Genomic DNA, 24736 nt, shown 5'->3' with positions numbered 1-24736 from the left:
GTGTGTGTGTTTGGTATGTGTGTGTGTGTGTGTATATGTATGTGTGTTTGGTCTGTGTGCGTGTGTGTGTATGTGTGTTTGTCTGTGTGTGTGTGTGTGTGTGTGTGTGTGTGGTGTTTGTGTGTGCTGCTGGTGGTGTCCTGGTTGGCCTGGAACTCCTATGTAGATGAAGCTGGCCTCCAGCCTCTGAGGGCTGGGATCACAGATATGCAGTACTATGCCTGGCTGCTTTGTTTTTGTTTTTAAAATCGCCTTGTTGTAGTGAACCGCAAATAAAACATTTACATTGAGGTAGCCACTAACACACTTGCCCAGTCCCAAACTCTGCCTGCTTCGGGTGGACTTCAGTCACAACAGCCATTTGGAAAGCAGAGAAGTTTGCTTGGGGTTCACTATCAATTACATTTTTATGGATTTCTCCACCATAGATAAGCTACTCTACTCAGTTTTTCCTTTTTCCTCCTTGTTCTCTTGCTCTTTCCTCCAGCTCTGATGTAAGGGTTCATGATTCAACAAAGAGTGATACCTGGGGTTCAAATATGTGAGCAAATTTGTCTAGCTGACAAGGAAGTAAAAATACTCTGAGCCTTGGGTCCCCACTTGGAGGACCTGTGGAGAAAAGAACAAAGGACCTCTTTACCTAATCCCCACCCAACCTCATTAAGTGACAGGTGTTAATTAAGCCAGAGGCCTGCAGCTTCAGAGTAATTTAGAATCAAGACAGGTAAATATATATATATATATATATATATATATATATACACACACACATATATATACATTTATATACACACACATCTTACACACATACACACACACAAAAAAACACAAACAAACCCTAATCACTCCCAAGACCAAGTCTTGCCCCCACTGATGCTCCTCTTGGCTACCTTCAAGAGAGAACCAGAGCTCTGGTGCTGGCCTCTGGCAAGAATTGAGGCCTTATTCCATTGTATGTACACACCAGCAGTGGCCCATCTGCTGCCATACACTTCAGTACTTTAGAAAGGATATCTATATTCTGTCCTCAGGGGACATGCTTAGACTGAGATTAAAGAGTAGAGAAGGCAATAGCTGTTCCATAGCAACAGGAGTCTGAAGAAAAGCAGGTTGGGAGGGGCATGGCTCAGTTGTTAATGTGCCTACTGCTCTAGCATGAAGACCTTTGTTCCAATCCCCAGCACCTATGTAAAAAGCCATGTGTGGTGGTGCATGGACGAGTAAATCAGGCTAGGTTGGCAGAGACAGGAGGAGTCCTCAGGCTTGCCAGATGGTAGTCTAGTCTGTTTCAAAAAATAAGATGGAAAATACATGTGTATACACACAGGAATATGTACATAGGCACATATATACACTGTGGGGAAGAGGACTGTGAGAGGTAGCCTGGTCCTCCGTTGAGCTAAAGGCTTTGAAGCCCTGGAAACCCTCAAGCCCTTCCACGTGTAGATGAGGCACCCCTAACATCTCAGACCAGGACAATAGGAAGAGAGATGTGACCTGTGGTCATGTAGACTCAAGACAGAAAACCCCACGCAAATGAGGTACCTAGAGGCACGGAGGGTGTTGCCAATAAGATTCCCATCCTAGATATCTCTCCCTGAAGAAGGTATTTAATCTCAGGCCTACCCTGAGAAAGGGGAGGGGTATGGTTTTAGGCATTCACTTTCCACTCTGACAATAAATGGTTTGGAACCACACACTGTCTCTTTTCATTGAGATCCAGCATGGAGAGCTAGGGAGAAGGCCTTTGCCTACAGAGCCACTGCCTAATCTCCAATAGGAGGTCTCTCTGCACTCCCAGCCACAACTACCACCAAGCCTCCCACTGGACAAGCCAAGGACTCTCCCCATGGGACCAGCCAGAACTCCCCTTCCTGCCCCAGGCTAGACCTAGTCCTCTGGCCCCCACTTTGTTCTCAGTGAAGAGGTCAGCTCAGGAACTTTGGAAAATTCCACCCTACCCCTCCCCTCCTGGAAGAAAAAGGTCATAGAGCACATAGGCTCCCCTCCCCTCCAGAAGAGAGAGGCTAATTACATTCCTCAGACCACAGGGAGGACCAACCACTGACCACCTGCAGATAAGGGAAGCCCAGAGCATGTAGACACATTCTTCAGGGCAGATGGACCATTGCACACACCCCCACCCCTGCCCTGCAGTCAAGGAAAGCCCTTGCTGCCTCATTCCCTAAAGATCCGTTTAAAATTCATGCTGTTTTGCCAATCACATTGTGCCTAGTGACTGTTGCTGTATTCTACCCTGAAAGCTGTATAAAAACTGTCTGAATCGGCTGCCCACCTCTTCTTAGGGTGTGGAATGACCCCAGTGAGTTGGAACAATTAATTCCTCTTGCTTTTGCATTGATCCCTGGCTCTGCATTGTTTACTTGGTGTGTGTGTGGGGGAGTCCCCAGTAAGCTAAGGCTCGTCAGAGTCTTACATCAGCTCTTCAGCAATTCCCAGCAGTGCCTGATGTCCAAGAGCCTGAGAATCCTATGGCTCCAGCCTTGTTGCTGGCCCAGAGACCCCTGAACCAGCTCTGGCTTTCCCATGTCTCAGACTGCACTTTCCCTGCCCCTGAACCCTAGCACAAGCTAGCACCAATCAGAGACCATCTCGTACCTTCCTTTGCTTTAGTCTTCCCTCTGCCCCAGCAACTGTGTAGATACAAAGACCTGTTTAAATTTTTGCTTGGGGCAAGACTCCTCTACCCCTGCGTGGGATATGAGCCTCGCCCAGCGCTGAATAAAAGAGCCTCTTGCTGACTGCATCACGTTCTCGTCTTGGTGGTGTCTGGGGTCATCGTTCCTGAGCCCTGGGAGTGGGGTTCCCCCCCATTTCCAGAAAACTTACAATATAATCATGATTTTAATAGAAATACAATAAAAACAGAAGCATTAAAATCTAAGCACCATAAGGCTCACGTTTAAAACATCTTCGTTACTTTCTCCTCTTACTTTCAATTTTATTTTGAGATTCAGTCACCCTAGAGACAGACAGAGCCTGTAAACATTAAATGAAAAATGTCAGAAAGAAGCCGGTTGTAAGTTTCAAGTTGTAGACCATTTGAGAAGATGGTGAAACCTTGTGTGGTCACAGTCCTTCCTTCTGTCCAAGCACCGTGTGCACTACTCTCCTGCTAATCACTATAGCCATGTTGGTGCTCAGAAGAGCTATGGGAGGATAGCAGCTCCTAAACTCAGGCACTTCTTGTTTGTCTTACTCGTGGTCCCAAAGCACCCAACACTGATGATTCAGATAAGCCAGAGAGAAGCCACACATGCTTTGTCCACTCTAGGAATTATTTATGCATATGGAAGACATGCACTCGACACTACCTGTATCGCCTGAGGATTAGAGTAGACCACAATATTCAGAAATTCATTTTTAGGTGTTCATTTGACGGTACCATTTGCTTGGTTGCTACGGACCTCAACCTTGCCCCCCCTCCCGATTCTTAACAACGGAGACAGATGACCAAGACAGAGCACAGTAATGACTGTCCACTTGTCCACAGCCTGAGAAGAGCCAGATATGTCTGAGGCAGCAACTCGTGCTCTAAAAGGAGAGAGCTTCCAGTAAGCTTGTGGAGTAAGTTACTGTCTAGGTGTCTGGGCTGTTTCTCTGTTAATTAAAGGGTTAAAAGGCAGAGAAATATGAAGCACAATAAGGAGCTCAGAGAATATCTCAGACAAGGCAGGAAGCAGCAAGGGGCATCTGAATGAAAAAATAATAAACAAACAAACAAACAAACAAACAAATAAATAAATAAGGAAGGATGTGACTGCTCCTAGGTAAGGTGGAGAAGTTTTTATTGTAGATAAAAGGGAGGATATAGCCAGAGGCAAGGACATCTGGGAGAGTCCAGAGTTAAACGTGACTGAGTGTGGCCACGTCAGGAGAGCTTAGAGAGGAGAGAGCCAGCAGAGTAAAGGGTAGACAAAAGAGCCAGTGACCAAAATGGCTGCATTAGCTTGGGAAGCCTAGCTGGGGGAAGGGCAGCCCAGCTTCTGGGCTGGAGAAGTTTAGGGTAGGGGGTAGGGTTCGTCAGCCAGAAGGATCCTGTAACATGTAGGGACTGAGGGTGCTGGGAGAACCTAGCAACTATTTCTGCTTTGACATATTAAATAGGCCTTTAAGGACAAATAGACATTTGTACTAGGTTTGAGACCTAATATTCCAAGCCTTTTTTGTTGATAATAGTTGATAAGGGTGACCTAATCTTTTCCATGATCGCTTCCTGCTGACATTGGTACATAATTTTGGGGGACTCAAGACAGCTAGAATGCTGGCCAAGGTCAGGAAGAGAGGTGTGCAGGCTGTTTTGGTTGCTGTCCAGGCTCTGAGGGACCATCTGGGGTCAGGAAAGTACAGGCCTGTGAGGTTGGATCACCTGGGGCTACCAGTTTTGGAGACATCTAGGATGTCAACACTCAGGCTGGTTGGAAATCCTATCAGAAGCACCTGGGGTAGGGCTGGTGAGATGGTTCAGAGGTTAAGAGCACTGACTGCTCTTCCAAAGGTCCCGAGTTCAAATCCTACCAAACACATGGTGGCTCACAACTAACTACCCGTAATGAAATCTGATGATCTGATGCACTCATCTGGTTTGTCTGAAGACAGTTACATATAACAATAAATAAATCTTTAAAAAAAAAAAAAGGAGAAGCACCTAGTGGGGTTGAGTTTGGAATAGTCTTCAGTTGGAAATCTGCTGGAACAGATATAGACAAAGTACATAAGATAAGCAGTTTAGGAGAAAGGTTTTATCTTGGGGGCATATTTGAAACTTCCAGTTGGGGGAAGAGAGAGATTCTACCTTCTGGAATAGGCAGGGAGGGGAACTTCTCTGCAGTCAGCTTGACCTGTGAGAGGTGATTCAAGCTGAGTTCCTGAAGCTTATAAGATCTTTTTAAAGTTTATAAAAAAAAGAGATAAAAGCTTAAGATAAGGTAGGATAGAAGTTAGAGGGATGGTTCAGTGGTTAAGAGCACTTGACTGCTCTTCCAGAGGTCCTGAGTCAATTCCCAGCAACCACTGATGACTTGAGGGACCCAAAGGGGTTTTCCTGACCCACACCCTCCTTAGAGCTTCCCCTTCCTGCCTGGAGTGAAGGCTAGGCCAAGTTCCATTCTCCACCCACAGGAACATTCTTGAGTAAAAATTTCTCAGAATATACTGACTAATAGTCACTTGACCCTCTGGAAAGTCTCAGGTGGAGTTCAAATGGGTGTCATGCTTGCTAGCCAATAGATTTAAAGGTCAATATGCTTAGACAGTAAGTTTAAACTTTAACCTTGCTGATGTAACCTGTGTCCCTAAAAAGTATAAAAAACACTTGTAATAGTCATTCAGGGTTGCCTTCATTCAGTCACTCACCTCAAGGGACTGATTGAGGGTTGACCTGACACCACAGAAATAAACCTCTTGCTTTTGCATTGATCTGCATCTCAGTGTCTCACTGGGGGTGGTGGGGGTGGGGAGGCATCTCGAGGTAAGTACCACTGACAGAGGGTCAGAGTCTTACAGACTCACACCATCTATAATAGGATCTAATTTCTTTTTCTGGTGTGCTTAAGACAGAGCAATCATATACATAAAATACATGAATAAATAAATACTTTAAAAAAAGATATGCTAGCACTACTGCTGTTTATAATCTGTACTGAAATCCATGTTGTAGAAAAAGCAGTAGACTCTCACACCCCTGAGTCATAGTAAAAGCTTGGGAACCCCAAAATGATTTTTAGTTAAAAGCATCTTTTAGTTTATCTTCTTTCAGAGTCTGGTAGCAAGGTAAACTGTATTTCTTTTCTTTCCTTTCCTTTCCTTTTCTTTTTTTTTTTTTTTTTTTTTTTTTTTTTTTTTTTTTTTTTTTTTTTTTTTTTTTTGAGACAGGGTTTCTTTTTGTAGCCCTGGCTGTCCTGGAACTCACTCTGTAGACCAGGCTGGCTTTGAACTCAGAAATCCGCCAGCCTCTGCCTCCTAAGTGCTGGGATTAAAGGCATGTGCCACCACCCCTTGGTGGTAAACTATATTTCTTAGCTAGAGACCTAGTAACTCTAGGAAATTAGAGGCTGAGGCAGGACTTCTACCTATGAAAAGAAGGCATCTGTAGCCTTGGGGGAGGAGTTGGTATGCTTGTTGTTGTTAAAACTATGGCTAGTCAATATCATCAGAGACCTGAGAACGGTAAATAGTACCATAGGTATAATCCAAATGGCATACATATCAATTAAAATAACAGAGACTCACCGTCAACCTGGATGGTTGTCCTAGGTTCCTGCAGTCTTGACAACTTTGTAGGGGACTGTGGCAGGTCTTCAGCTGTCACACAGAGAGAGCAACATGTGTCTTTGCCTGCCAGACCCAGGCCTGAGAGCTTTTCTGTGGAAAAGGGATGTGGGGCACTGACCTTATTTAGACAGAGTAGAGCAATCAACCCAAAAGTGTCCACAGCTTGGGCAGAGCCCTGGCATCAGGTGAGGAATGGGGCTGTTTTCCCAGTGGTTAACGCTACCACAAATCAGGTGGGATTGTGGAGCTCCACCTCTCTTTGGAGACCTTAGGGCTCCTGTTTGGAGCTGGATAATAATTTATTTCTGTTGGTGAAATGAGCCAACTCAAGCCAGATTAGATTATATTAAATGCAGGTTTATTGGGAAGCTTCTCTCAGGTGAGTTCACTGGCCCCAGGGGAGTCTCCATAGAAAGGGAGAGAGAAGAGAGGGGGAAGAGAAAGGAAGAAAGAGTGTATGTGCAGAGAGAAAGAGAAAGGGGGGAACGGAGAGAACAAAATGTCTGAATTATATAGGGAAGAGCCTCTAGAGGAAGACCAGGCCAGCTCCTGTGCTGGAAAGTTCATGGTTGGGGGCAGGGTATACCAGGTAGGGACTGAGGGATGATGGGAAAGCCTAGAGGCTAAGTCTGCTTTGGTATGTAAGATATGAACCTCAGTCCATTGTTCTGGCCTTTGATAACTTGGTGGAAGAACATATGATCAACAAGGAGTACAAAGTATAGAGGACAACCCTTTTCTTTATGACTTGGTGACGATCCATACCCAGGAATGTCCCAGCTTAACTGCCCAGTGGCTTCCAGATGTGACTAGTCCCGAAGGGAAAGATTTCAGCATTCATCGGCTTGTCCTGGGAACACACACATTGGATGAACAAAACCACCTGGTGATAGCCGGTGTTCAGCTCCTTCATGATGATGCTTAGTTTGATGTATCCCATTATGACAGTGAGAAGGGAGAATGTGGAGGTTTTGGTTCTGTCAATGGGAAAATTAAAACTGAAATCAAGATCAACCATAAAAGAGAAGGAAACAGGACCCAGTGCATGCCTCAGAACCCTTTTAACATTGCAACAAAGACTCTCTCTAGAGATGTTCTTGTTTTTGACTACACAAAGCACCCTCTAAACCACACCCTTCTGGAGAATGTAACCCAAATTTTCATCTCTGTGGGCATCAGAAGGAAGGTTATGAGTTTTCTTGGAATCCAATCCCAGTAGGCACTTAGTGCTTCAGGTGACCATACCATCTGCCTGTGGGACATCAGTGCAGTTCCATAAGAAGGAAAGGTGGTGGACGCAAACACCATCTTTACAGGGCACACAGCAGTAGTAGAGGACATTTCCTGGCCTCTGCTCTATGAGTCTCTGTTTGGGTCAGTTGCTTATGATCAGAAACTTATGATTTGGGATACTGGTTCAAACAATACTTCCAAGCCAAGCCACTCTGTTGATGCTCACACAGCTGAAGTGAATTGCTTATCTTTTAATCCTTATAGTAAGCTCATTCTTGCCACAGGATTGGCTGACAAGAGCTTGTGGGATCTGAGAAATCTGAAACTCAAGTTGCATTCCTTTGAATCACATAAGGATGGAATATTCCAAATTTAATGGTCACCTCACAATGAGACTATCTTAGCTTCTAGTGGGAACTAAGTAAAATTGGAGAAGAACAGTCCCCAGAAGATGCAGAGGATGGCCCATCAGAGTTGTTGTTTATTCGTGGTGGTCACACTGCCAAGATATCAGACTTCTCCTGGAATCCCAATGAACCTTGGGTGGTTTGTTCTGTATCAGAAGACAATATCATGCAAGTGTAGCAGATGGCAGAGTACATTTATAATGATGAAGACCATGAAGAAAGTGTGAATCCAGAAGGACAAGGATCCTAGACATGTCTGCACTTGTGACTTTAGAGTCTTGTTTTCCTCTAAACCCTGAGATGGATCTAACATTGGTTTGAGATACAGACTTTGTTCAGCTAACCAACTACAATAGGTGCCACCAACAATGCTATTAGCTCAAACCATGGATGCTTTCTAAATCTTTTTTTAAAGATTTATTTATTTATTTTATGTATATGAGTATACCATTCTCTCTTCACGCACACCAGAAGAGGGCATCAGACCCCATTACAGATGGTTGTAAGCTACCATGTGGTTGCTGGGAATTGAACTCAGGACCTCTGGAAGAGCAGTTGGTGCTCTTAACTGCTGAGCCATCTCTCCAGACCTGTTTTCTATATCTTAACCGGGGGACTTAATTCAGCAAAGCCTTGTTGGTGGCTCCAGTTGTGGCCAGATAGCTGAACAAAGCGTTTTTTTTGTTGTGTGTGATTTTTCCTTCCTCCCTCCCTCCCTCTCTTTCTTTCTTTTTTGTTTTTGTTTTTTCTTTTCTTTTCTTTCTTTCTTTCTTTCTTTCTTTCTTTCTTTCTCTCTCTCTCTCTCTCTTTCTTTCTTTCTTTCTTTCTTTCTTTCTTTCTTTCTTTCTTTCTTTCTTTCTTTCTTTTTTTTAAGACAGTGTTTCTCTGTATAGCCCTGGCTGTACTGGAACTCAACTTTGTAGACCAGGCTGGCCTTGAACTTTTTCTTTCTTTCTTTCTCTTTCTTTCTTTCTTCTTTCCTTCCTTCCTTCCTTGCTTTAACTTGGGAACACCAAGTTGTACAGATGTACGTTTTTTTACCTGGCAGTTGGACCACTGGTGAACTATCAAGTTGAGAAAAAGTGAATTGCTAGTTTGTATTGAAAGACTCCCAGAGCTAGGGAGATCCTTACTCAAGTCTCGGGATGACGCGACCACCCAATGACTCACGAGAGACCAAACTTGCTGCAATCACTTGAGGTTTATTGGGGATACCGGTACCTGGGTCGATCTCATGACCTTGCCAGTCAGAGGAGTTCGACCCGGAACACAAGAAGTGTGGGGTATTTAAGGGAAGCTGGGGGCGGAGAGAGAGTTACCAAGGAAACAGAACATAAAAACAGTGGAAAATTTCTGAGGGACCCAACCCAAGGTATTCAGTTAGGGAGGGAAACATATTCATTCTAGGAACGTAATCTTCATCTATCCGTCGGCAGGGTGAAGAGTCTCATAAACCAGTAGACCTTCATTCTTAGTTCCGCCCTCATTGTGGATCATTCAGGAGGGGCAGGTATTGGGAACCAGAGCCCTGAGGCTCTGAGTTCCTGGAACTGGCTACTCCACCTTTTTGGCTTGTGGCAGAGGTTTTCCTTGCCCTCTTTTAAGTAAAGGTTACACATTAATACATACATAAATGCCCTCATTTTAAATTCTAAGATTCTCCAGCCTTTCAGTATTTGCTTATAGGATTAAATTAATTCTTGATAAAAGTTGCCTTTTTTAGGGGTTAGTCTTTGACCACTATAGTTTGATGCCATCTCCATTTTGGTTGACCTGTCTCACCATCAGGCCTGTTACTCTCTATGACTAACTGTGCAAGTGCTTATAATGGAATAAATTGCTTTTCCATATAGTAAAAAAAAAAAAAAAAAAAAAAAAAAAAAAAAAAAAAAAAAAAAAAAAAAAAAAGGGAACACCTATTGGGAGAACTGAGTCAGGCTGACTCCATGACAGGCTTCAAACCGGCAGTTCAGGAGACTAGGCCTAGATCTCTGTTTCCCAGAACTGGGCAAGTTCAGGCAAGTACTAGAAAAACCCCAGGCTCAGCCAGCCACCCTGCCACCTGGCCTGAGGCAAAGGCAATGGGTCAGCAACAGTTTCCAGGCTTTCCCAGCAACAGTTTCTAGCCTCCTACTCCCCAGCAATGGTTTTGGAATGTCCCTAGAGATAGAGCCAACCAATTAAGATAAAGGTCACCTACCCCTTCCTGGAATTCCCCTAATGTGCTTTAAATTAGGCCTGGAAGCTTACTTGGGTGTCTCCATCTTGGTAAATGGTAGACCAACATGCTGGACTTCTGCAGAATAAAATACTTTTTGCTTTTACATTCTATTTGAGTCTGGGTATCATTCTTTGGGAAATCATGGATCCTTATGCTAGATGTTAGGGACAGAAGATAAAATTTAGGATTGTAGGGAGAAAACTTTTCTCTTGGGTGTATATTTGAAACTCTTAGGCTCATAGTCTTGGTAATTGGAGGAGAGATGGGAAGTCAAGACCAGTGAAAGAGGAATAGATCCCAGAGGCCCATGGAGGAAGGAAACAGCTGTTGATAGACAGAACTTATCGGAGTGCATTTGATCTGAGAGGGGTGGATTCCCTAAAGCTTATAAGACTCTTTTTAAGTTTACAAAAAGATAAATCACTTTCCAATAATCGTCTAAGATTTTACATCCTCTAACCTTTATAACTTCCACTACCAACCTCAATAACTTTTCTAGACCTTCATACACTTTCTTAGATCCTCAAACATTTTTTAGAAGTTTTCATATCCTCAGACCTTACATAAACTTTAAACCTTATACCATTTCTTATCCAAATTGTTCATCATGAGACACTGGTAGTTGATTATTGGGAGCAGTCATTGTAAAGTGAGTTTCTTTAGATAAAGATACTTCTTTTACTAGTTTAGTCTTCAAACCTCGAAGAGACCTGAGAAGGATATATTGTAATCTAAATGGCCTATATGTCAATTAAAATGATAGACGAACCCATTACCTAGACGGCCACCTCACTAGGTTCGTGTGATGTCAATGGCTTTATTGGGGACACAGTTCCCAGGACAGGATCAATCTTGGCTGCCAGGCCTGCAAGTCTGAGAGGTCTTCCTGTGGAGAAAGTACTTGGGAGACTGACTTTGAGGCATGTCCTATATCGTGTTTGTCCACAGTTCAGGCTGGGTCTTAGCGTCAGGTGAGGCAATGGAACGGACTTTTTCAGTGGTTATGGTACCACAATCCAGGTAGAGAGAGGCCTTTCTTGTTGTGTCCATATCTTGGAGACTTTAGAGGTGACACTGCTAGGATTTGGGGGTTGCTGTCTGTCATTTTAAACATCTTAAGTTCAAGATTTTAAATGCTATACAGAGTAGCAAGTCTCTGAAGTACCTGACTTATCTCTTTGTCTATCTATCTATCTATCTATCTATCTATCTATCTATCTATCTATCTAAGTATATTTGAATAGAGAAACTTCATTTGATTCTAGTTATCCATCTAAGGCTTAACCTTGAAACCATATACCTTGATTAGAAAATATACCTTACTTATTTTTAAGCATCAATGCATGGAATTGTGGTGAAGGTGAAGGTATGACTGTTCCATAACCAAGATGGTTACCAGTCATGTGACTGGCCTTAACCAAGATGTCAGTGAAGCCAAAGTCAAGATAGCAAACATGCTGTTTACCCACTGTGTATACTTTCCTGCTGCTGGCTGGTGCTGTGGGTGATTTTAAATGAGCAGGCTGGTCACTAACTGTCACCTTTGCAACAATCAACCCTGCTGCTGCTGCTGCCATGTTAGAATGCCATTCAGGATTTTGATGTTTGGTACTGAATGAGTCACCAAAAGTCACAGGCAAATATTAGTAACAAAAAGATGCTGCCACAAGAGTTACAAGAAGTAACTCTTTTTGTTTTGTAAAGGGAATACTATATATTTTTTTAAAGATTTATTTTATTTATTTATGTGTATAAGTACACTGTAGCTGTACAGATGGCCGTGAGCCATCGTGTGTGTGTGGCTGTTGGGAATTGAACTCAGGACCTCTGCTGCTCCCCCCCCCCCCCCCCAGAGACTTGCTCTGCTCGCTCTGGCCCCAGAGGCTCTTCCCTATATAATCCAGACATTTTGGTCTCTCCCTCTTTCCCTCTTCTCCTCTTCTCTTTGCATGTTCCCCCTTCTCACTTTCTCTCGCCCTCTTCTACCCATGGTGACTTCCTTGGCTTGGTCCTTGGGGCCAGTGAATTCACCTACCCAAGAGCAGCTTTCCAATATAACTGCCTTTAACATAATCTAATGTGTCTTGAATTGGCTCATTTCACCAGTTGCAGAGAATAACCTATCAACAAGGCCATAGTTTGAAGCACTTTTCATCGATAAAGTGAATTGCAGATAATAGCTTCATTGTTTGACATCTTTGCATCTTGAATGAGATAAATTTATCACTGCAAGGATTAACTCTAACATGCCTCAATTTGCTTGAAAAGATCTGATCATCCCAAATGGAATGTTGGCTTTGGGGAAAGTATTGAATGAAAGTAAAATTTACATGTTGCCTACCTTATCTTTGTTAATGTAATTTTAAAAGAATGACAGTTTTGGACCTCACTCTGTAGACCAGGCTGGCCTCAAACTCAGAAATCCACCTGCCTCTGCCTCCCAAGTACTGGGATTAAAGGTGTACCCCACCACCGCCTGGCCAGAGCCTAATTTTTTATATTATATGGTTACAATGTATAGCTGAGCAGTTATTAATCTATTCTAAACCTCTAATCTAATCTGGCTATCTCCCAGCCAAAATCCCCATGAAACTTACAGTTTAATGTTCTAGCTCTCTCTGTTTCAGATGTTTTTCCCCTGTTGGTGTCTTCTCAGACCCTCTCCATAGGCATAATGTTCATGTACACTGTTTTCTCTTGGGTTATTCAAATGCTGATTTCTCTACCCTCATATCTTATGTCAATGGGACATAGCATGCTTACACCACGAATCTCCTGTTTCAAGTTTGTGTAAATAGTTCTGATCACTCAAATGGCTGGGCAGAATAGAAAATGGGCAGGACATATGTTATCCAAAGGAGAGAGGGAGAGAGGGGAGAGTCAGATCAGCCCGGAGGATGGAGGAATTGGAGCCATGAAGAAGGGGTCTAGACTGTTGTACTATTCATTAATGTCAATCAGGGGTTTCTACCCAAACTGTCTTAGTCAGGGTTTCTATTCCTACACAAACATCATGACCAAGAAGCAAATTGGGGAGGAAAGAGTTTATTCAGCTTACACTTTCCATATTGCTGTTCATCACCAAAGGAAGTCAGGACTGGAACTCAAGCAGGTTAGGAAGCAGGAGCTGATGCAGCGGCCATGGAGGGATGTTCCTTACTGGCTTGCTTCCCCTGGCTTGCTCAGCCTGCTTTCTTATAGAACTCAAGACTTCCAGCCCAGGGATGGCACCACCCACAAGGAGCCCTACCCCCTTGATCACTAATTGAGAAAATGCCTAACAGCTGGATCTCATGGAGGCATTTCCTCAACTGAAGCTCCTTTCTCTGTGATAACTCTAGCTTTTGTCAAGTTGACACACAAAACCAGCCAGTACACCACCTTTGATCATTCAGTTCCCAGATAAAGACATACAACTTTTATATTTATAAAAAGACTTTAATCCACTAGAGTTGGGCAGATAGCTATCTGTTAAGCTACTAGAATCTACTTCCCCATCAATAACCCCTGTTGTAGCCTGCCATGTTCCACCTGAGCCACTCTTAACTCCAAATGGCCAGCCCTCATGGCCATGTTTTCATGACTCACCTACTCCATGGCATCTTCTCCTCTCCCTTTCTTCTTCCTTCTTTTTCTTCATGGTCCTCCTCAGCCTCCCTCCTCCCCCTGCAATCAAAAGCCCACCTACTACCTCTCTTCTGTCCAGCTATGGGCTGTTGGTATCTTTATTGAACCATTCATTTTAAATTAAGGAGCTAGATCACATAGCATTACTTTGTGTACATGCAGATTCTCTCATTCCTGGGGGCAACCCAGCCTTGGGGGCCAGTATTTAGTATTACAATGCATAGAAAAAGACCAAACTTCAACACTGGAGAGAGATCACAGAAACATATCTGAAGGCCGAAGAGCCAGATCAATAATAATATGCAAGTATTGTGGAACGGGGCTGAGAAGTAGCCAGGTAAGTATAGGGAGTTAGGTAGATCATTTAACTGCTTAGCTATTGGGGCACATTTTTGATTAAATCTTGTGTGTGTGTGTGTGTGTGTGTGTGTGTGTGGCACGTGTGGTTATTGATGACTAGCATAAAATCAAGAAATACAGCTGCTTGATTAATTCACTGCTTACATTTATATTAAGGATAACTAATTTACACCTCTCCTCATGGCTCTATCTTCTCCTGTCTCTCTCCCTCCCCCTGGCTGGTGGAAGTCCATCACTATTCTTTCTTCTGCTCAGCTATTGGTTGATCAACTTTATTGACAAGTCAGAGAATAAACAAGGAACAATGTTTATAGAAACTTGAAACAGGAGATACTTGGAATAAGTATTACAATGCCGTGTCCTATTGGAACTAGGCAGAGAAATCAGCGTTTGAGTAATAGAAGGAAAATAATCTTCACAGTGCACAAAACCATTATGCCTACATATCTGTGTTCTTTGAGGAGTGTGACATTGATCCAGATAAAACGATTACAATGATAATTTCTGTGAAAGAACACCTGCACATACTTGTAGACGAAATTTCCTTGTAGTTTTTCAATGTCCCGGGTGTCCTGTTTGTACTCGCCAGAAACCCAGTCACAGGCAAAGCTGAAGATATTCCCGAGGCAGTACAATAGGCAACAACGTCATTAGAGCTGTTAACAGTAGGGCAGCAAGAACTGACTACTTCTCTGCAGTGCCAGTTACAAAATTCTTGATCAAGTGTTTCCGGTCATATCTGTTCTGTCTGAGACTGCATTGCCCTGCCTTCTCCATTTCCAACAATATATCTTTGTGAAACAGCTTTTTATAGCTTGTTGGTTAGCATGTCTATATATAGACGTAGACCTGTTGTAAAAGATGATCTTCACTGTGCTCTTGCAAAGCCTTCCCAGAGTGTGTGGAGGGAGGGAAAGAAGCAATCATCTCAGCCTTCCCTCTGTCCGTGGCTCTTTATATATACTGTTGCGAAATGTAGCAAGGTAGTTTGCTATTGTTAGTTTAAGACTGTTACCCCATGCTACAGCAATTTAAGACAAAATTTCATTTATTCATCATTTCATGATATATAGTTACATATGTTGTAACTAATCACTATGCTTTAATTTTGCTCAATTTTTAACAATGAAAATGCATCCTGTATATCAGATATTTACAAATAACAAAATTACAGTAATGAAGTAACGATGAAAATAATGTTTTGGTTGGGGGGTCACGACAACACATATTAAAGGGTTGCAGCATCAGGAAGGGTGGGAGCCACTGCTCTAGAGCTGGAGAGGCAATTATAGCATAGACAAGGAGAGGAATTGTTAGAACACGTGGAGGGGAGAAGTAGCTGAGAAGGCAGACTTTAGAAGTTGGGGTCAAATTTGATAGATGACAGAAGGTGATCTGTACATACTTCAGGGAGTCAGAGCAGCAGCTTGCTTTGGAGAGGCTGAATTTTGTGGAAGGGAACTGATATATGTCAATCCTGGGTTTTGGCACCAGATGTAGGAATAAAAAATAAAAAAATAAAAAAATAAAAAAGGAAGAATATGGGGCTAGAGAGCTGGCTCAGCGGTTAAGAGCACTGACTGCTCTTCCAGAGGTCCTGAGTTCAATTCCCAGCAACCACATAGTGGCTCATGGGATCCGATATCCTCTTCTGGTGTTCCTTGAAGACAACCACAGTGTACTCGCCTAAAATAAACAAATAAATCTTTAAAAAGATTGGAAGAACACGACTGATTTTTAAGTATGGTGGAGGAGAAAGTTTATTGTCAATAAAAGGGACAGAGGCAAGGACATCTGGGAGAGTCCAGAGCGGACATGTCTCTGAGCGGGGGAGGGGGCATGTGAGGGAAGAGGGGAGAGGATAGAAGGGAGAGCAAGGACAGTAAAGGGTAGACTAAAGACCTGGTAACCAAAATGGCTGCATTATATAGAAGCGTAGCAAGGGGAGGGAAGGGCAGCCCAGTCTTTGGCCTGGAGAAGTTTAGGGTAGGGGGTAGGGTTTGTCAGCCAGAAGGATCCTGTAACATGTAGGGACTGAGGGATGCTGCTGTGCTGTGTTAAATAGGCACCTCAGTAAACAGTTTGTCCCAATTTGAGACAAAATCAAGAAGTGGGGACACACAGCAAGGGACCCAAGGCCGAAGAGTCCGTGGAGTGCAGGGAGGTGACACGTCTCCTTTGCCCTGGATAACTCTGGGTTTAAGTGATTTTTGTTTGCTAAGGATGGTTCTTTCCCCCCAATTAAGAATTGGTCTGTTCAGACAAAGAAAGGCTCAGAGCTTTAGCCAAACATGCCCAGACCTGCTTTTAGCTCATCTGATCAGCCTGGAATGGTCGGCGGGAGTGTGGGGTGAAACCTTACTAGTGAGAGAAAAAGTCTGCCACATGCTTGTCTCAAGCCGCCAGGCCGATGCTTCCGGTGTGGAGGGCGACGAAGAACCTGGAAATGCTTTTTGTTTTTGTTTTTGTTTTTTTGTTTTTTGTTTTTCCCCAATTTGTGGCTCTCATCCCTATTTGCCTGTCAGGGATCTAATCCCTAGTCTCTCCCATACACGGGCAATTATTTTTTTCACCTCTAGATGGAGCTAGCTAAAAGCAATTAGGCAGGATTTATCTGTAAGGGACGAGTTTTTTTTTTTGTTTGTCTTTTTGTTTTTTGTTTTTCTTTCTTTTTTTTTTTTAAAGGGATGACTTTTAAAACCATTTAAGTAATTTAAGTATTCTGCAAAGCCAAGTCAGAGGCCAGCCTGACCTTAAGATCTAATCACTGTTTGCTTACTCTATCTCTGCACGCACGGATAGCTATTAACAGTGAGCTAATGGAGTCTCATACACATAAGAGATAGTTTGCCTCGTCTACTGAGTGCTAGGATTAAAGGCATGTGCCACCACCACCCTGCTCTATTTTCTCTGGGAGAGAGAGAGAGAGAGAGAGAGAGAGAGAGAGAGAGAGAGAGAGAGAGAGAGAGAGAGAGAGAGAGAGAGAGAGAGAGAGAGACCTGGAAACATTGAGCTCCAACGGTAACCTGGACCTGTGACTCCTGCCCTTCTCTGAAGGGGCAGCTCCGTCTTTTCAGGCCGCCTGTGCCTCACCTTCCCCGCTGTTCTGAGCACCAGAGCTTCACTGAAAACTGCAGAAGTTCCCACACTTTATCCAACATTGGTCCATGAGCCCCGTCCTGAATGTGCTTGTACAGTCTGTTGTCTTGACCTGTGTTTGTCTATCCCTCAACGGACTCTTTTCACTTAAACTCACAAAGACTTCCTACTATAATTAGAAATACTTATTTTTGAAGATTTGTTATTACTATTATTATTATTACTATTGTACTGACTGGTTTTGTGTGGACATTAATGCACAGTTATGCTGTCCTCTCCTTAATCTTCCTATTGTTGTCTCTCTTGGTAGACCCCTACCCATACTTTAATTATTGCATTATGTTAACATCAGTGTCCCCAAGACCATCCATGGGGTAGAAACAAATTGTAACAGTCTGCCACTGTACTGGCTGGTTTTGTGTGCCAATTTGACACAGGCTGGAGTTATCACAGAGAAGGGAGCTTCAGTTGGGGAAGTGCCTCCATGAGATCCAGCTGTGGGGCATTTTCTCAATTAGTGATCAAGGGGATAGGGGCCCTTGTGGGTGGTGCCATCTCTGGGTTGGAGGTCTTGGGCTCTTTAAGAGAGCAGGCTGAGTAAGCCAGGGGAAGCCAGTAAGGAACATCCCTCCATGGCCTCTGCATCAGCTCCTGCTTCCTGACCTGCTTGAGTTCCAGTTCTGACTTCTTTTGGTGATTAACAACAATGTGGAAGTAAGCTGAATAAACCCTTTCCTCCCCAACTTGCTTCTTGGTCATGATGTTTGTGCAGGAATAGAAACCCTGACTAATACAATTATTATTATTATGATGATGATGATGATGATGATGATGTGTGAGTGCATTGTGTGCATATTCACAGGAGTGCCGGTGCCCACACTGGCCAGAGGAGTTGGGTTCCAGAGGAGCTGGAGTTACAGGTATTTAAGAGCCATCTGACAAGGGTGCTGGGAATCAAACTTAAGTCCTCTAGAAGAGTAGTACTTGCTCTTATCTGCTGAGCTACTTCCCCAGCCTAAAGTGCTTCATTTTTGTGACATGTTCATTACAAATATAGAAACTAAAATTTTAGCCAAACACTTCCTGTTGATTAACTCATCCCATGTGTGTAGCAGTGAATTAGTTAATCTGGTTTAGCTCCCTGGGAGTTGATTGCGTCCTGCACCCACCCAAGAGTTCTCTGGATCCAAGAATAAAAGACACACACACACACACACACACACACACACACACACACACACAAACATGCATGCCACCTAATTTTGATATGCCTTGACTAGCTCAATGATTGGGCATTTCTAATCGGTCCTGTGGCTAGCATACATTTCTTTCCGGTATTCCTAGCATAACACCTTCTAAAGCTATGTTTTATCTTTGCTATTCTGTTACCTTCTGCGCAGGACCCCGCCCCCCTGCCAGGGCTGCTTTGTCTTACCACCTACATTGCTGGATGATTTTTCTTCTGCAGCTCTTAAATCTGATCCCTCTCCCTCTGAGTCATGGCGATTCTCCATCTTCTTCCCCTCTCTCTAGATCCCTTGCCTGTGCAGTTTAAAGGTCCTGCCTCATTTCCTTGCCCAGCCATTGGCTCTATGGCAATTCTTTATTATCAGTTGAAGTCAGCTGGGGACAGGGACCCTCAGGTCTTCATGTGTGGCTTTTGGAAGCAGAAATAAGACAAAGCATTAGAATCAATTTCCTACCCATGTGCATAAGAATGACATATTTTACTATATCTCATGTACCTTCCGATCTTTAAAAATAAATTTTCTTTCTCCATGTATACGCATGTTTACATGTATGGGGAACATGAGAAGGTGTGCGCGCAGGTGGGTATGAGTGCATTATGGAAGCCATAACTGTTTTCAAAATCCTCTCCCATTGTCCTTCCCTATTATTCAGTGGGACGGGTCTTGTCGAATCCTGTTTCTCTGCAGGGGGCGGGGAGGGGAGGGTGCTATGGATCCTATCAGCAGGCAGGGCTAAGTCCAAAGTGGTAAGTCCACAGCGGTTCCCCGTCTCCTCTCTGGGTACTGTTGGGAGTGGGGAACAAAGGTTCATGGGTCTACCTTTCCCTCCCAGGATCTGCGTGTCAGGCAGAGAGGGAAAAGGCAGAGCCAAGAATTTGGCGTAACCTGATTGGAGTGAGTGTGGAAAGTAGAGAAGAGGCTGAAAGTAAAAAGGCCTTCCACGGGAGTTTTAGGTTCGGATCTTGAGGATGAAAACTTTCCCACAAGGCTATCCTTAATGAAGAGACGATCCTTGCTTGTTCATACTAGTTTATTTGATGGCGGATGTGAATGCATACCCTTTATTCAGGGTCAACCAGGGATTAAATACCTTGTGTGGGAAGGAATGCCGAGGAAGGGCAACTCACTGGCTGAACATTTGGGTATCTAGATAACTCATTGGCATGGAGAACTCCAGACGTTTATGTTACATGATCCAGCGCCCATGGTCCTCAGTGGGGCATCATGGTTCCAGAGCAGATAGAGGTAGGCAGGGAGTGGCTCCACTCTTGTTCTCAATCCTGAGATTCTAGGGGGTCTGAATTCATTCAATCTTACCATTCGTATGCCTGTCTGGTAACAAGGTCCCACATGCCCCACAGGGTCCTTTATCAAACTCAGAGCTAATTGATTATGGTTACTAGCCTTTCTAACCAGCTTGCTTTGGGAATCCTCTGTCACTTTAATGTCTATGGCTTTCTGGTAAATTGGAGTTTATTTTTGGTTGTGAGCCTAGCCTTTAATGGCAGAGACACCTCTCTAGCCAAAAATTGAAATTTTTATGAAGTGATAAATCTGAATAATTTCAAACTGCTCAGACTTTAATGTTAGCATTTATAAAGAGATGTTTAAGCGTAACTAAAGAAAGGATATCAGATGAATGTCCTCCTGAGGAAGACTTCCGGCCTCTCCTGCTGTGGAAGACTTCCGGCCTCTCCTCCTGAGGAAGACTTTCGGCCTCTCCTCCTGAGGAAGACTTTTCCGGCCTCTCCTGCTGTGTGCATTTACCTTACTTGCAGTATTCTTTTCTGTAATTTTCCCCTTTCAAATGCAGATGGGGAACATAAACAATCGACTTCCACTCACACCCCACCCAGCATCTCCCCTACAGTGCGTTAGGGTTCCTGGACCTGTGAGTCACACATACCACACACACACATCACACACACATCTCACCACACACCACACACACACACACACACACACACACTCACAATCACACACACATTATACATACACACACACCCCACACACACATTACACACCTCACACCCCCACATGACACACCTCACACACACACACACCCCACACACACATTACAAATCCTTTGATTTCAATCCCTTGGTTTTGATGTGAGTGAACCATATTGAGCCTTTGTTAGACACTTTAGTGTTTTCTGGGACAATGTCACCTGCTTCTCAGGGATTTGCCTTTGAATTCTTTACTGTTCACTGGAGTTCTTGGGGAAAGTGCGTTAACTTTTACTGAGTTGTAAACTGTGGTTTAAGTAGATAAGACACACACTGAAAATCAAGGCAGGTATAGAGGTATAGAAGTCCTGAGGTGACTTCTTCCCTTGCCTGCCCATAAAGCTCCTGTCCTATGTCATAATTGTATTATCCTTCCAGTGTGTCTTTATATAAACACACTGGAAATACATACTGTTGGGGGGTTTCTTATCAGCACAAGAGAGCTGCCTCTACCCTTCACAGAACTAAGTTTGAGGTTGCTTAGCTGTTTTGTTACTTATATTCAGTGCTTGCTTTTGAAATCAAAAGTATCCATGGAGCCAGGCAGTGGTGGCGCATGCCTTTAATCCCTGCACTTGGGAGGTAGAGGCAGGCGGAACTCTGAGTTCAAGGCCAGCCTAGTCTACAGAGTGAGTTCCAGTACAGCCAGGGCTACGTACAGAAACCCTATCTTGAACTCCCCTCCCCCCAATTATCCATGGATACTTTTTATCTTTTATCTTTTTTATAACTCTGAGATTTTACAAGGCACAATTCAATCTGAGGTAGAGATTTTATTGATAATTGCAGAGACATCTGCTAACTCAATTATCCAACTAAATTAGCCCCAAGAGTTTTTAGTGGGGTGGTGCAGTGGAGGCCAGAAGTCAACCTCTGGTATTGATCCTCAGGATCCACCTTGATTTCTGAGACAGGATCTCTCAGTGGGACCCAGAACTTTCCAGTTAGCCTAGGCTTGCAAACCAGTGAGCTCTAAGTATCCAATTGTCTCTGTATCCCCAGCATTGGGGTTACAGATGTGAACCACCCTGCCTGGCATTTTCATGTGGGTGCTGGAGTTGAACTCAGATCCTCATACTTGCATGGTGAGCACTTGAACTGTGCTGTCTCCCTGTCTCCCCTGTCCCTTGCTTTGCTATACAACAGTTGTTGGGTTGTCTGGCTTTTCATTCTTGATTTTTTTTTTAAACCAAAGAGAGAATTCATTGAGGAATTAGTCATCACCTGAAGTCAGAGGGCATTAGGGGATTGAGGAGGAGAGCCCCTTTTACCCAGAGCTAGCCCCCATCTAATGTGCTCTTTATTAACTGTTTCCCTTTCCCATGTCTCTTCCTGTCCCTTCACTGTGTCTGTTAGTGTTCCATCACCATGACAGCGTACCTGACAGAGTCAGCTTAAAATGTGAAAAGTTTATTTTGGCTCATTGGCTCAATCCTCATTAGCTAATTGCTCAGGGCCTGTAGATTAGAGATTAGGTGAGGCTGTAGATTATGGTGTGGATCATACTGGGTTCCACCTCTCCTCTAGTGGTGTCTTTACAGCGCAGAGAGGACAGGGTGATGTCTGGAATGGGTGGGGCCTTTCTCTTTCCTCCATCTCTCTCTTCTGGGCGTCAGATGCCACTGCCTACGAGGCGAAGAGGTAGTGAAGTAGAGTCTGGAAGGAGCAGGGTTGGGAGCAAGTGCTGGGAGCTGGGGCATGGGGAAGAAGGTCTTCTCTGACGATCTCTGATGGAGCAGTTCTTTGAGACTGTCTTAGCTTGTTCATATTTCTTTATTGGGGATGGGTTTGAACACATACACTTTATTCGTGGTGAACCAAGGGTCATATAGTTTTGGGGAAGGGCGTGAGGATATCCAAGGAGGGAAAAGGTCATTGGCTAAAGGCCAAGGATACTAAGATGCCTCATTAGCATGGAGAGGCACTCCAGGTGATGGGTACTTGACTACTTGTGACCATCTGGTTGGAGGTCCCCTGGTTAAGTTCTCCAAGACAGGCACAGAAACAGGGAGGGAATTAACCCTACTCCTGTCAATCTCAGGATGAGATTCTAATCTCAAGCTTTGAGATTTCCGGGGTTTGAAGATGTTCACCCTCATGCATTCCATGCCAATTCCTCTGGTGGCACGGTCCATGTGCTCTATAATACATGGTAGAGTGAAGCTGTTTATCCTGGTATCTGGATAAGTAAAGACAAAGAACCAAGAAAGGACAGGGTACTAATATTTTCTTCAAGGACACACCCCAATAACCTTCCTTATATCAGACCCCTCATTCTAACAGATCCAATACCTTCTTATGGTGCCCATAGGCTCTTGACCAAGCCTGTGGCATATGGGCATTGAAGAATACTTACGATCCAAAGTCCACTTCTGTGTCTTGTCTAAGATTACCTCCTTAATGCATTGCTTGTACTCAGTTTTGTTTTAGGATTTTCTTTTGGAGAAACTCAGAGTGTGACCCAGCCCTAAACCAGCAGTAGCATGGAAAAGAGAGAACAGACCCTCAAAAGGAAGATGGTACAGTTCTTGGAAGAGGGAGGGGCTTTATGTGACAATAGCCATAACTGGCTACTTGCCAAGCCAGTGTTGATATTACATGCTTTATAACATTTTGTTTCTTGTTTTTGGGATTTAGAGAGTAGAAGGAAGCCAGTAGGAGGGAGGAGTGGGGCAGGGGACAGCAGTGGGAGGGTGGATCTGAGCAGAGTACAATGATTTCAATCACATATATATGTATACATGAATGTCATAATGAAGCCCATCATTTTATATAGTAATGTTAAGCAGCAATAAAGAAATTAGTGAATGGATGGGGGAACTTCACTTCCTTAGTTATGATGTTGTGTTGGTTTGAATGAGACTGCCCACCAATAGCTCATATTTGTATGTTTAGTCCCCAATTGGTGAGCTGTCAGGGAAGGATCAGAGGTGTAGCCTTGATGGAGGAGCCTTGATGTCAGGGAAGGATCAGAGGTGTAGCCACTGGGAGTGGGGCTTTGAGGCCCAGTGTGTGTGTGTGTGTGTGTGTGTGTGTGTGTGTGTGTGTATGTCTGTCTGTCTGTCTCTGCCTGTTGCCTGTGGGTCAGGATGTAAAGCTATTAGTTAGTGCTCCAACATCATGCCTGTTTGCTTCTTACCATGATGATAATGGATTAATCCTCTAAAACATAAACAAGCTTCCAATTAAATGCTTCTTTTTATAAGATTACTGTGGTTAGGGTGTCTCTTCACTACAATAAAATAATGACTAAAAATGGATATAAATAGCACACTAGCCAAGAAGTAGAGTCAGTGCGAAGTAGGTTAACTCTTCAGCATCCTGAACTGTAGCTACGTACTGCTAGAACACACAATCATACAATCACAGTGTTTAAGCTGAAGAGCATCTTATAAGTTAATATTTCTCAAGAGTGTTGTCATTTATATATATATATATATATATATATATATATATATATTCCCATATATATACATATATATACATGCAATCATATTGACTGCAGCTTCCATTTTTAATTGATTTATATTTTTACTAATAATTTTAAAAAGCAACATTGCTATTTAGAAAATTGCTTAGTAGAAAATAAATTCAAGATTTCTGACTATAAATAGACGACTCTCATGCAGAGAAGTCTGAGACTGTAGAAATTCAGATATTTCACTGGCAATATAGCAGTTACTCCCCCTTCCTCAGAACTGAATATGGAAAAGATGAGACATCTTACCGGAAATTTTCTATGCAAATCATTTTTAATTTTTCTTTTTGGCTCTATAGCAGTGTGGTATTGGTTTGCAGGTTTTGTGTAAGCACCATCTGTCCCCATCTGTTGCTGTGAAGTTTAGCACCTTGTCCCTCCTGTGGAGCCAAATGATGACATCTTACTAAACAACGGTGGTGCTTTGTGGCTGTGTTCAGTGAGATTGTTTTCACAATGGGCTGGGGATATTTGTCTAGGAATGCAATGTAGTCAGTTAGGAGCCATTTCCTTACCGTCTGACTCCAGAGTGTTTCCTTTTATTCTTTAACCTCTATTTGACTCTGGTCATTCTTGTGGTTTGCAGAGGGTTGTAATGTTGAGTAGCGTCTGGAGCTGTCGCATCTTTTAGATGTCTTGTTTTTGTCAATGGCTTATTTTTTAGAGATTAGACCTTTGGCATTGTGTGGTCTTTGACTATCAGGTTTCTTGGGATTTGAGTTTATTGCCCAAGAAGTTGACACATTAACAACCCATGT

General features: G+C 43.4%; 1 pseudogene; it reads left to right on the top strand.

Annotated features, from left to right (window-relative positions):
- Positions 1-6263: 6263 nt before the first annotated feature.
- On the top strand, positions 6264-8184 carry LOC116083304 (annotated as a pseudogene).
- The last annotated feature ends 16552 nt before the right edge of the window (positions 8185-24736 follow it).

Source organism: Mastomys coucha, unplaced genomic scaffold (genome assembly GCF_008632895.1).
Source record: "Mastomys coucha isolate ucsf_1 unplaced genomic scaffold, UCSF_Mcou_1 pScaffold8, whole genome shotgun sequence".
Taxonomy (NCBI): Eukaryota; Metazoa; Chordata; class Mammalia; order Rodentia; family Muridae; genus Mastomys; species Mastomys coucha.
The sequence above is the reverse complement of the archived record's forward strand: the minus strand, read 5'-3'. Positions and strand labels throughout refer to the sequence as shown.